A 12,722-nucleotide genomic window follows, 5' to 3' on the forward strand; every position below is an offset into this window, starting at 1 on the left:
GGGGAATGACAGAAGATACTGGGGAATGCAAAAGAGGAGCTGGGGATGAGAGGGTATGGGGGGAGGGGGATATGAGAGCGAAGATTTGGAAGGGAGAATGAATGGAGTGAGAGGGAAGGAATGACTGATGAACAACTGGGGGTTATACAAATGGCTTGGAGATGAGAGGATGTGAAAAGGGCTGGAGGGGTGAGAGAGATAGGCTAGGGGATGTAAGAGGGGATCAGCTGGAGGAGTGGAAGTTGAGAGAGGACATCCTCTGGAGAGGGATGAAGGTTGAGAGAAAAGATTGGCTGGATGGTGATTGTTGCAGGTTTGGTTGTCCTCTGGGGTCATGTGAATTTTCAAGTGCCTAAAAGTTTGGGAAGTCCTGATCTAAGGGGTCTCCCCTTGTATAGGTCTGATGGACCTTATCTCTAAATATATAAGATGCTCTCTTAAACCTACTTGACGGGACTTCATTTATTTCTCTCCTTGCTTAACTCTAACCCTGTTTCACTGCATATTAATTTTTCTTTTACCCTCAAGCAGAAAAACCCAGTGACTTACAGGCTACAGATAATTGCCAATTCTTCACTTAAGCCTCCATGAAACCTACCAACTTCTCTGTTACCTGCCGTCACAACATCCCTGAACCTGCCCCTTTTTTCATCTCTCTTGTATATCACTCTTACGTCTTCCCAATTGAATCTGGAAGTTCTTTACATAAGAACATAAGAACATGCCATACTGGGTCAGACCAAGGGTCCATCAAGCCCAGCATCCTATTTCCTACAGTGACCAATCCAGGCTATAAGCACCTGGCAAATACCCAGGAAGCGTCTTTACCGCTCAGTGCCTAACTTACAGGCCGATACAGTAAAACTCGCGAGAGAGCCAGCGCTCCGAGGCGAGCGCCTCTCTCCCGACGCGCGCACAGGCCACTCTCTCCTGTGCGCACGATTTAGTATGCAAATGAGGGCCTGCGGTAAAAAGAGGCGCTAGGGACACTAGCGCGTCCCTAGCGCCTCTTTTTTGACAGGAGCGGCGGCAGTCAGCGGGTTTGACAGCTGATGCTCAATTTTGCTGGCGTGGGTTCTCAAACCCGCTGACAGCCACGGGTTCGGAAAACGGACGCCGGCATAATTGAGTGTCTGTCTTCTGACTCGCGGGCCGATTAAAAACATTTTTTTTTTTTTAAATTTATAACTTTTTTTTTTAATTTTGGGGCCTCCGACTTAATATCGCTATGATATTAAGTCGGAGGGTGTACAGAAAAGCAGTTTTTTTTCTGTTTTTCTGTGCACTTTCCCGGTGCCGGCCGAAATTAACGCCTTTGGGCAGGCGTTAATTTTTTAAAGTAAAATGTGCGTCTTCGCTGCACATTTTGCTTTCTGGATTGCGCGGGAATAACTAATAGGGCCATTAACATGCATTTGCATGTTGCGGGCGCTCTTAGTTTTGGGGGGGTTGGCCGCGCGTTTTCGACGCGCTATTACCCCTTACTGTATAAGGGGTAAAGCTAGCGCGTCGAAAACGCGCGGCCAAACCCGGGCTAACAGTGCGCTCCACCGGCCCGTTATTTACTAATCGTATCTCTGCATCAGTGAGTACTTCTCTCTCTTGGGGGCAGTGACTCCCAGATGGGTTTGTTTAGCACACACCATGACAGGAACGAATCTCACTCCTGAGCGGGGTGAGTATGATCCCTGTCTCTCTAACTGCTAGTGCTCTTCTTAATGAATTAATTTGTTTGTTTGTTTTTCTATACCGACATTCGATCGGAGACATCACATCGGTTTACAGCAAACAGGGGTTAATAGTAGCATTGTGCCAAAGAGAGCTGCCTTCTGGAGCTTATATACAAGCAACATATCAAGGTGCCCCTGAAAGTTCATTTTAATCAGGACAGTGGCGCCCGAGACAAATGAAACGACTTCTGTGTCTTTCTGCCGCATTTTCTTGACCTCTGATTGCATCTCTTGGTGCCTGATCTCTCTCTCTGCATTTTGATAAAGAAAGTTTACAATCACCATGCAAGTGTGGCGTGTTGCGTGGGGAATGATGAAGATCCTCGTCAACCTGTAATTCGGGATCTAATTGCCCTCTAATCAGCTGGCTGTGCTGATTTAGACTTGTAAGCATTCAGATTAAGTGCCAGAATGGAGCTGGGTACGTTTGTCTGATCATTCCAGTAAAGTGGATGCTGCTTCTCTTATAGAGCTAACTACATGTGGGAGGGGCTGAAGAATGATTACTAGTTCTGACAGCCAGGAATTTCAAAACCGTGGCCTTGAGCTATGTAATTGTGGAATATTTATGACAATCTGCTCGGAGTCTTTTTTTTTTTTTTTTCTTTTTGCTATTGCGTTTCTGACACACAATTATACTAAGCAATTAGTAGAATGTTTAGATGGTATATGTTTTAAGTGAATAACTAGAAATGCTTCCGTACAAAACCTAACTGTCTGTCTGCTTAGGCCCGAAGGACTCTTCCTTTCTAAATAGGCACACAATTGCCGACTCATCCTCATTCTTCCAAATCCGAGTGGGCTGAATCTGAAGTTCCAGGGGAACCTCCTGTAGGTTCTTGGATTGGTGATTTTGATGAGCCTGAAGCCCCAGAGGCTGCTCTGAACCTTTTTTTAAGAGGTGGTCCTTTCCTTGCAGCTAAAAGGTTTGTAGCATCCTGATTAGCCTGCATGGCCTCAAATGCCTGGTGCATCAAGAGGAAAAACCTCCATGCAAGGGGCTTGCAAATCTCTCTTGCAGCCTTGGGGAGGGTGCCTTATCCCAGGGGATGTTCTGGGAGGGGAGTTCGGATCTATCAGATCTCTTGGAAGGCTAACTTCTGTCTCAAGATCCAAAGCTTTTACAACCTCTCCCCCTGTAAATTTGATAATTTCTATCTGCTCCTTTAGAGGGGAGGGATTCTAAACTACGGGGTCCTGCTTCCCAGGATTTGCATCACAGATGGGACAGAGTGATCTGTCAACAGTGGGAATCCTTTTAGACCTACATTCCAGGCACCTTCTGCCTCTAAGCATTTTGCCAAAGAGCCACGGTCTACACAGGCGAGATCATGCTAAATTTTTTTTTTTAACTTACCGCGTATTCCTGCTTGATACGTCCCCTGACACCACTGCCACCGATGCTTACCCTTTCCTGCTTTCAAACAGTTCTGCCAGTCCTGTGTTAAACTCTGTGTCGCTGGGTCATTTCTTCCCGCTCCAGTGCCTCTCTCTCTCTCTTTTGGGGGGAGGGGGGGGGGCAGAAGAGTAGGAGGAGGAAGAGGACTGCCAAGGTTCCTGGGTTTCCCGCAAGGAGGGGGAAAGAGCAGCCCCATAGGGAACTGGGAGCACTGCCCAAGGGACTTGTTAAGGAGAAGGCTGCCAGTGCCACGGGAGAAAGTTCTGCAGTTCCAAGCGCCAGGCTGCTAAGGTCGGGAGACTTTGACTGTTAATCCACTTTTGCTGGAGACCCAGAACTGCTGGATTCCGCTTACAGCCACCCCCCTCTTGTAGTATACCTGACGGCTCATGCAAGTTTGAGGAGGTGTGGTCTCCATCTCCACTGGAAGCGGAAAGAGAATACCCAATAGTGAAGACCGGTCTGGCAGTAGGATAAAGACCCCCTACTACTAAACCAAATGGAACTGGTTATCAACATTGACAAAACTGAATTCCTTCACCTTGAGAGAAAACATACTGAAATCATTCAAACACCGATAACCCTAAGAAATAACCAAAAAATTGAGCTAGCCGAAAAAGTAAGGAATCTGGGAGTAATAATGCACCCAGAAATCAACCTGAAGCAACACATATCTATAAAAGTAAGAGAAGGCTACGCAAAACTTATGGTCCTCAGAAGATTGAAACCATTACTCACACCTGCCCACTTCAGAACAGTATTGCAAACTCTTATCTTTTCCAGCACTGACTACTGCAACGCACTCTTACTAGGACTCCCAAGCACATTGATAAGACCACTCCAGATACTTCAAAATACTGCAGCCAGAATACTGATGGGAAAAAAGAGGAGGGACCATATAACCGAAACTCTAGCAGACTTACTTACATTGGTTACCCAATGAATACAGGATAAAATACAAGGCCTTATGCACCATACACAAACTAATATATGATAAAGAAGCAGACTGGCTAAACACAGCCTTACGAGTACACGTTCCACAAAGAAACCTCCGCTCAGCAAACAAAGCACTACTAACAATCCCTTCAGTAAAGTCAGCAAAATTAACGCAAGTGAGAGAAAGGGCTTTATCATTGGCTGGGCCCATACTATGGAACACGATGCCCCCTGAACTCAGATTACAGAATAATCTCAAAACTTTTAAGAAAAATTTAAAAACATGGCTCTTTAAAAAAGCCTTCACTAAAGAGTGTGGAGGGTAGAGAATGAAAGTACACGGAAACGCAGATGAGAATGAATTTACTCAATCCTACATTTAAGAAGTAATATCTCAAAGAGATAGTAACTCAATATACCTGGACTTGACCAACATTACTCAAATAATGATTTTATTTATGAAATTGTAACCGAACTTTATTGGCACCTGTTAGAATCTACGATATCCAAGATTTACTAACCTTAGTCTATGTGCCTATTTGTAAACCGTTGCGATTGTATATAACTTAGCGACAGTATAGAAAAGTTTTTAAATAAATAAAATAAATAAATATCTTTCCCGATTCTCTAACTACTAAACATCACCTCCATTCCTGCCTGCCCCATGCTACACCAATCAAATCTCACCTCATTCAACCCTATCCTTTGACGCCCCCCTCCTCCCCCCCATGTGCCACACAACAACCAATCACATTGCAAATCTTTGGCCAAGCCAGAATGGTTGCATGTATTGAGTGTCTGACCAGATCGAGAAACAGCAAAACCGATAAAGAGGTCTTACTGCAAAATTCAACTTATAACCATCAAAAAAATCATTGGGGAGTGGGGATGGGAGGAGTCATTTTTCCTGTTGAATTTCTGCTGTTTGATTGGTTGTTATAAACACTGATATTTTCCCAGGAAAAATAAAATAAAAACTGAAAACAAAGATCCCTATTTTTATTCTAGCAAGTGTAGGAAATTGCTTGCTTACTTTTTTTTTTTTTTTTTTTACTGCCGGTCATTAGGAATACTTGCCAGTTACTGTGAACGCTTAATGGTGGACGCTTGACTGTACACACACTTTGTTCTCTGATACAGTAACTTGTATTGATTCGACTGGAAGTCCTACTGTTTCCTGTATCTTCTTGAGTCCAGCGACGTTTCTGTATTAAGCTGCAATTTTCACTTGCATGCGTTATTGGCTAGAAAATTTCACAGTGTGGGATGTGCTTTCCCCGTAGATATAATCTTCCCGAGTTTCACGTGCTGCGAATGCACTGCTGTGCAGACAGTTATGCTTTTGTTTATTAATTGCAAATGGGACCTACTTTTTGCAATAAAAAAGATTTTGCAATTGCTCTGTATTTGGGTTTTTTTTTTCTATATACAAATACTCCACCAGCATCTTCGTATATCCCCCTTCCATCCCCCTTCCCAAAAAAAAAAAAATTAGAGAACTACTGAGCAGAAAATCATTAATATCTGGAACAGTCTGCAGTCGCTGTTCAGGCTGGAGGTTCAGATGCCCAGGTTGTCTGTACCACATTCGACCATCAGGGAGCAAGGTTACACAGAGGTCAAAGGTTTGCATGGAATAACATTACTGCTTCCAAGTCCAGAGTGAAAAGGACACATTATGGTTCCCTGTCGGAGAGAAAAATTACCCTCTGTGTGCTATGCCCACTTCCATGAACAATAATGGAAACAATATATTTGTACCACTATTAATCCTTTATTAACCCAGGGAAATCAAGTGGCCTTATAAATTGTGAGATGTCAGAGCTGATAGAAATCTGAAAGGAATTTCAGTATTTTTTTTTTTTGCAGGATGAAATCCCAAAGGCCTTTGGAGATCCATACTTTTTAATTAAATAGAACCTCTCCCCTCCCCACCCTCCGAAAATCCATCAGCGTAGAATCATATTTCAAAAGGTCATAGGCTGGAACATTCCCACAGTGTGTCATAAACCGCATATGAAGGGGCATTCGTACATAGTGGCTGATTATCAAAACCGAACCTGACATGTTCTCTTATTTATCTTCATCGCTGCGATAGCTTTCATCAGATTAAAAATAAAACATTCTGGATGCAAAAACCAGGCACTCCCCCGCTTCATCCAGTGAACCGTGCCGCTTGTCTTTTATCTGAATCTAAAATTAGAGATCATATCACTCTAGTATTATGCACGCTGCATTGGCTTCCGATTGCATTCTGTATTAAATATAACATTCTTTGCATTGCTCACAATTTAATCCATAGCCCCTCTACCATCTGGCAGTGCACTTCGCTTCGTATATACCATCTCCAAGACAGCTACGATCTACTGACAAATGCCTGTTAGAGATTCCCACTCTTTGTCTTGCCAGATTAGACTTGACTCGGTGTTGACTCTTTTCAATTGCAGACCCTTCTCTCTGGAATTTCTTTCCAGACAAACCTCAGATTAACTCCAACCATCAAAGTCTTCAAGAAACACCTTAAAACTTACCTTTCCAAGTTTGCTTTTGATTAACACATACTTTCGCTTTTTCTTTTATACTTTTATATATTTTTTATTGTGGTTTTTATGTTTATGATGTAACTTTTGGTTTTATTATGTATGTGTAATTTGTAAACTGCTTAGATCTACTACCATTGCCTTAGCGGTATATAAGAGATTTTAAAATAAATAAATAAAATACAACATACGGAGGGCAATCTTCTAAAGGGATTTCCCGGGAGGGTGTTAAAAAAAATCCCATATTGCTTTACCTGTGTAAATCGGGCATCTGCAAACTTCCCTGTGTGCAGTAGTTCCATGCCCTGCGCTCTCTTACCCGTGATGGAGTGGAGGTTTTCCCAGGGTGGGGTTAGGTTGGGGGAGAAAAGTTTTATCTGCATGGTTTTGGATTTTCAAAACTGTGCTTGTGTTCGTTTTTCCTACCAAAACAAGCAGGTATGGCTAACTCTTTGTCATTGAGCAATATTCTCAAGTAAAACTAAACTTGCCCTTTTTGCTTTAGAACATTGAATTCAAAGACTGTACCTGTGGATTTTACAGCTGTTTGGTGCAGATGAAAATTGCCCGCATATAGAAACATAGAAACATAGAAATGACGGCAGAAGAAGACCAAACGGCCCATCCAGTCTGCCCAGCAAGCTACGCACTTTATCCATTTTTTTTTTAATCTCCCCCCCCCCTTTTTTTTCTCCCCCTCCCCCGTCACTATTGGCTTCCAGCACCTTCCGGCCCCAATTCCCTTCCACCCCTCCACCAATGCAGAGAGCAGTGCCGTATCCGCATCCCAATGAACATCCAGCTAAAGTGTGATATTTGTAGGTGCTTCGAGCGCAGATATCCCAGACCCTGACCCACATGAATTTACCCTCTCCCGCGTGGAGGAATGCTTCTTGGCTTACCATTTGAAATCTCCGAGATGGTACTAACCTAACTCTCCTGTCTGCGGCAAACTTTCACTCTAAATTTAAGAGACGTAAAACGAGAGCGCTTTTGTATTCTTGCAGCTGTAGATGAGAGAGGGTTGAGTTTCCAGCGGTGCTGCAGGACGGGAGTGCTTAGTTGATGATATCGTGGTGGTGGGTGGGGGGGGGGGAATTAGTTGATATCATCGTGGCGGTGGGTGGGGGGGGGGATTGAGCTGTAGGTTGAGAAGCATTCCTCCATGTACACACAATTTCCCCTGACGCGTGCATGGACAGTGCTGAAAGTCAGGCCGGGATCTGGGAAATCTGTGCCAGAAGTGGCAAAGTATCTTTTTTCATGTTTTTAGCCACAGTTCAGTTGATGAAGTGGGGAACTCGCTTTTTGCTATAAAATGTCTAAAATCTTTTTGATGATCGCTATTGGAGTGATCATTATAAAAAAAAAAAAAATGGTATCGGGTCAGTTTTGATATTGGACAATATGTCTGCATGGGACATCATTATACCACTTTTTGATGTACTAGACATTTTATTAAAACACCAATAAGGCATAGCATCAACTTCTGTCTTTATTCAGAGATCATGGTTGTCGCACACTCAGAAAATCCTTGGAATATCCATTCTCAGCTGAGCAGCCCAAGTGCTTATGAACTGGCCAGTGCTGTCGAAGAGCTGATGAAATTCTGTTAGGGGACCTGGGGCATTAACCCAGCACTTCCTTCTCTTCTTACCCCACTGTCCATCCGATGAGACACTCGGGGGTACATTTTCAAAGGCCTAGAACTGGAGTTAGCCTGCCGAAAATTGGCCATTTGTTCAGATAAGTGGGTTTTTAGCCAGGTGGCTAGCACATAGAAGAGAGGTGAGCGTGGGGGTAGAGGGTTAGTTTTGGAGATGTGGTTGGGAATGACTCATGCATCTCATTAAAAAAAAAAACAAAACAACAAACCAAAAAAACAAAACCCGGTACTGGCGCAGTAGGGCATGACGCCAAGGCGCCTGCTTTCCATTGCCTTGAGCCGCGTTACAAGCCAATATTCAAATACAACGTGCGTGCGTAATTTTAAATTTGGGTTTGCGCGAGCTGAAAGGTGATGCACGTACGCAAGCTGTGAGAGCTGAAAAGGTTATTAAAACTCTTGATTACTGTACTGTGATCAAGTTTGGGTTTTTGTTTTTTTTCACTTTTCCACCATCGTTACTACACACCACCTTCTGAAACAGACATTTCACAAAACCATTTCCTGCAGATTTGTAATTTTGTCCTTTTTTGATGATATTTCCTGCACTGTAACACTTCCAAACCACTGGCGTCTCTTCCTCGACCGTTTCTAACTTTTGCCTTGTTCCTTCACAGAATAGCATGCTGGTCAGAGCTAGAATGCAGTAGAAGTTTTCGGCTATGTGAGTATGCTGTTTCTGTTTGTTTATAATGCCAGCCACCCTGCTTTTCATAAGAAAACGTTGGGGCTTTGGATGCTGGATTTGGAAAAGCTTATAAGCAGGTCTTGAAAAATTCCTCCATGACTTTCTTACCAAAACGAACTTTACTCATACGCCTTTCCTCCCACTGCCCCAATCATATTCCTCCTCCTCCTCTTCTGAGATGGGGATGTTCCTTGTGGCCTGGCTCTGCACCGCAGCTTCCTGTGGGTGGGAGGTGTTCTCCCCGTGACCCGCTGTGCCACGCATGCTGTTTCCTGTGGCGATCCCACTCTGCCACGTTGCAGCTTCCTGTGGGTGGGAGGTGTTCTCCCCGTGACCCGCTGTGCCACGCATTCTGTTCCCTGTGGTGATGCCACGCTGCAGCTTCCTGTGGGTGGGAGGTGTTCCGTCCTGTGACCCGCTGTGCCACGCATTCTGTTTCCTGTGGCGATCCCATGCTGCAGCTTCCTGAGGGTGGGAGGTGTCGTTCCCCCCCCCCCCCGTGACACGATGTGCCATGCATGCTGTTTCCTGTGGCGATCCCACGCTGCCACGCATGCTGTTTCCTGTGGCGATCCCACTCTGCCACGCTGCAGCTTCCTGTGGGTGGGAGGTGTTCCCCCCCCCCCTCCTGTGACCCGCTGTGCCACGCATTCTGTTTCCTGTGGCAATCCCACTCTGCCACGCTGCTGCTTCCTGTGGGTGGGAGGTGTTATCCCTGTGATCCGCTGTGCCATGCATGCTGTTTCTTGTGGCGATCCCACTCTGCCACGCTGCAGCTTCCTGTGGGTGGGAGGTGTTCCCCCTGTGACCCGCTGTGCCATGCATGCTGTTTCCTGTGGCGATCCCACTCTGCCACGCAGCTGCTTCCTGTGGGTGGGGAGTGTTCCCTGTTCCATTGCGCTGATGCTTTCTGCCAGGGTTTTTTTTTAATCCTACGGCCTTGCTCCTCTCCTCCCTTTCGATGGTAGTGGGGCTATGTTGGGGTTGTTTGATGGTTCTCGTCAGCAGTGGAAATCAACTTGCCCGAGGCAGGCAGTAAGCATGTTTTTCAGTTCCAGACTGTAAGGATAGCTGTGGGTGACCTTGAGCCAATCTGAGCTCCCCGCCCCCTAAGAAAAGCAATATTGTCTTTTGAAAGATTTATTTATTTATTTATTTAATTTCTTTTACTATACCGATGCTCAAGACTAGGTCTTATCGTACCGGTTTACAATGTAACTGAGGGGAAACCAATTAACATCAAGGTAGAAAGTAAAGTTACATTAAATAGGGAGCGTAAAACCTGGGCAATGGAAGACAGTACAGAATTTAAACTAAGAAACAATTAGAGAGAGATAAATATATAATCAACAAAAACTATAAGATACGTAAACATAGATTTATCCTAGGCAGTTATTAGCATGGTATGTCCAGTGGGAGAAGGAAAGGGTGAGGTTGGGTGGGGGGGAAGGGGAGAGGGAAAAGAGGGGGGGGTAGGGATTAGGGAGGGGTGGGAGAATGAGAGTCAGTGATGGTTGAGGAGATCCTTCAGCGGTAGGCTTCTGCGAACAGCCAGGTTTTCAATTTCTTTCTGAATGTTGAATGGCATTGTTCTTGGCGTAAGTCTTGGGGAAGTGAATTCCAATGTAGTGGACCTGCTGTTGAAAGAGCTCGCTTGTGAATAGAGTTGTGGACCGATGATTTGTTGGGGGGGGCCTTGAGCGAACCTTTGTAGGCAGTTCTGATCGGTCTTGCGGAAGTATGTAATTCGAGTGGGAAGGTGAGTTGGAGAGTGGATTGCTGGTAGACGGATTTGTGGATGATGGTGAGAGCCTTGAAAAGTATTCTATATTGGATGGGCAGCCAGTGTAGGATTTTTAGGATTGGTGTGATATGGTCCTTGCGACGAGAGTTTGTAAGGATCCTAGCCGCTGCGTTTTGCAGCATCTGAAGAGGTTTGGTGGACGAAGCGGGGAGACCAAGTAATAGAGCGTTACAATAGTCGATCTTTGAAAACAGTATTGCTTGAAGCACCGAACGGAAATCCTTGAAGTGTAAGAGCGGTCTAAGTTGCTTCAGGACCTGTAGCTTGAAGAAGCATTCTTTGGTTGTGGCGTTAATGAATTTTTTGAAATTCATTCTAGAGTCAAGGGTGGCCCCAAGATCTCTGACCTGGTTTGCTAATGGGATGCTAGCATTATTTGCGAGGGGGTTGTTGTCACTAGGGGAGATAACCAGTAGTTCCGTTTTGGAAGTATTTAGGACCAGGTTGAGACTAGAGAGCAGAAGGTTGATGGCGTGTAAGCAGTTGTTCCAGAAATTTAGAGTAGAGATGGGGTCCGAGATGGGGATTATGATTTGTACATCGTCCGCGTATATAAAGTGGGTGAGATTGAGACTATTGAGTAGCTGGCATAAAGGGAGTAGATATATATTGAACAGGGTAGGGGAAAGTGACGAACCCTGAGGTACACCTTGGTTTGATGGAATGGAGTGAGATTCTTTGTCATTTATTTTGACTTTGTAGTGTCTGTTGTTCAGAAAGGATGTGAACCAGAGCAGTGCAGAGCCGGATATGCCTATTTCCATTAAACGGTTTATGAGGATAGTGTGGTTTACCGTGTCGAACGCGGCAGAGATGTCGAGAAGGGCTAGCAGGTAAGATTGTCCCTTGTAAAGGCCCATCAGGATGTTGTCCGTTAGAGAAAGAAGGAGGGATTCTGTGTTTAGGCGTTTCCTGAATCCGAATTGAGAGGGGTAGAGAATATTGTGGGAGTCAAGGTAGTCTGTGAGTCGGATGTTGACAAGCTTTTCCATTAGCTTGGCTATAAAAGGTAGGTTTGCAATGGGGCGGAAGTTTGCAGGGTTGGCTGGGTCCAGGTTGGGTTTTTTAAGTAAGGGTTTAAGTGAAGCAATTTTTAAGGAGTCCGGGACCGATCCTTGATTGGAGATCCTCAATATTCAATATATTATATTATATACAATATATATATATATACAATATATATATTTATATACAATATATAAATATAATATAATACTCAATATCCTCAATATAAGATCCTCAATATTCTTTGTACATTCTTTTTAAGTTTTCAAAGTACCTCTGAATCACCTGGCAAACCGTCAGAACATGAAAAGAAAGGGGATTTAATAGAAAGGGTTGCAAATACAGGAGCTGAAGTACCAAGAGATTAGAATTTTCTACGGCAGGCGGTGCTGTCTTCATGAGAACTGTCTCTGATCTTGCTGTCTTCATGTCTCTGATCTTGCTGTCTCTGATCTTGCTGTCCTCAAACCGGTTACCCTGTGTGAAGCACGGTTATCCTTCAGGCTTCCACTTGTCAAGGTTCCGAGTGTTGGTCATGAGGGGAGGATTGGGAATATAAAAAGAGACGTCCGAGCGCAGTAAGCAAGATCGCTTTCAGAGGTTTAGTTTAGATGCGGCTGTCTAAGGTCTGTCTGTCCGTGCGCATCTCTTGCATGGCCTTTGTCTGTGCATGCGTAAACCTCCTCCGTGTTAGGACATGGAAGCGAAACACGGCGAAGAACCCTGGTGGAAGAGGAGATTTGCAGGTCATCTACATGGAGTCTCGCTGGCAAATTTAGCTATCTAGTGTTGGAGAGCAGTGAGAGAGAGAGGGAAGCAGAGGGGCAATCTGGGATAACGACAGCACAAAATGGTGAACATCTGAAAACATGGGGGGGAAACTGGCACATCAGAGTTGCCAGCCTTTTATCTGGAGGGTGGCACGTGGCAGTGAACAGTGGTGGAAGTTCAGAG

The 12,722-nt window shown here is 44.7% G+C and overlaps 1 long non-coding RNA gene across 1 annotated transcript in view; it reads left to right on the plus strand.

Annotated features, from left to right (window-relative positions):
* Nucleotides 1-12,722, plus strand: part of LOC115086735 — a 106,536-nt gene that overhangs the window by 17,968 nt on the left and 75,846 nt on the right. The window contains exon 2 of the long non-coding RNA XR_003855322.1: nt 8,889-8,935. This is a non-coding gene — a long non-coding RNA (uncharacterized LOC115086735). The remainder of the gene's footprint in view (nt 1-8,888; nt 8,936-12,722) is intronic.

Source organism: Rhinatrema bivittatum, chromosome 3, assembly GCF_901001135.1.
Source record: "Rhinatrema bivittatum chromosome 3, aRhiBiv1.1, whole genome shotgun sequence".
In the NCBI taxonomy this organism is placed as follows: domain Eukaryota; kingdom Metazoa; phylum Chordata; class Amphibia; order Gymnophiona; family Rhinatrematidae; genus Rhinatrema; species Rhinatrema bivittatum.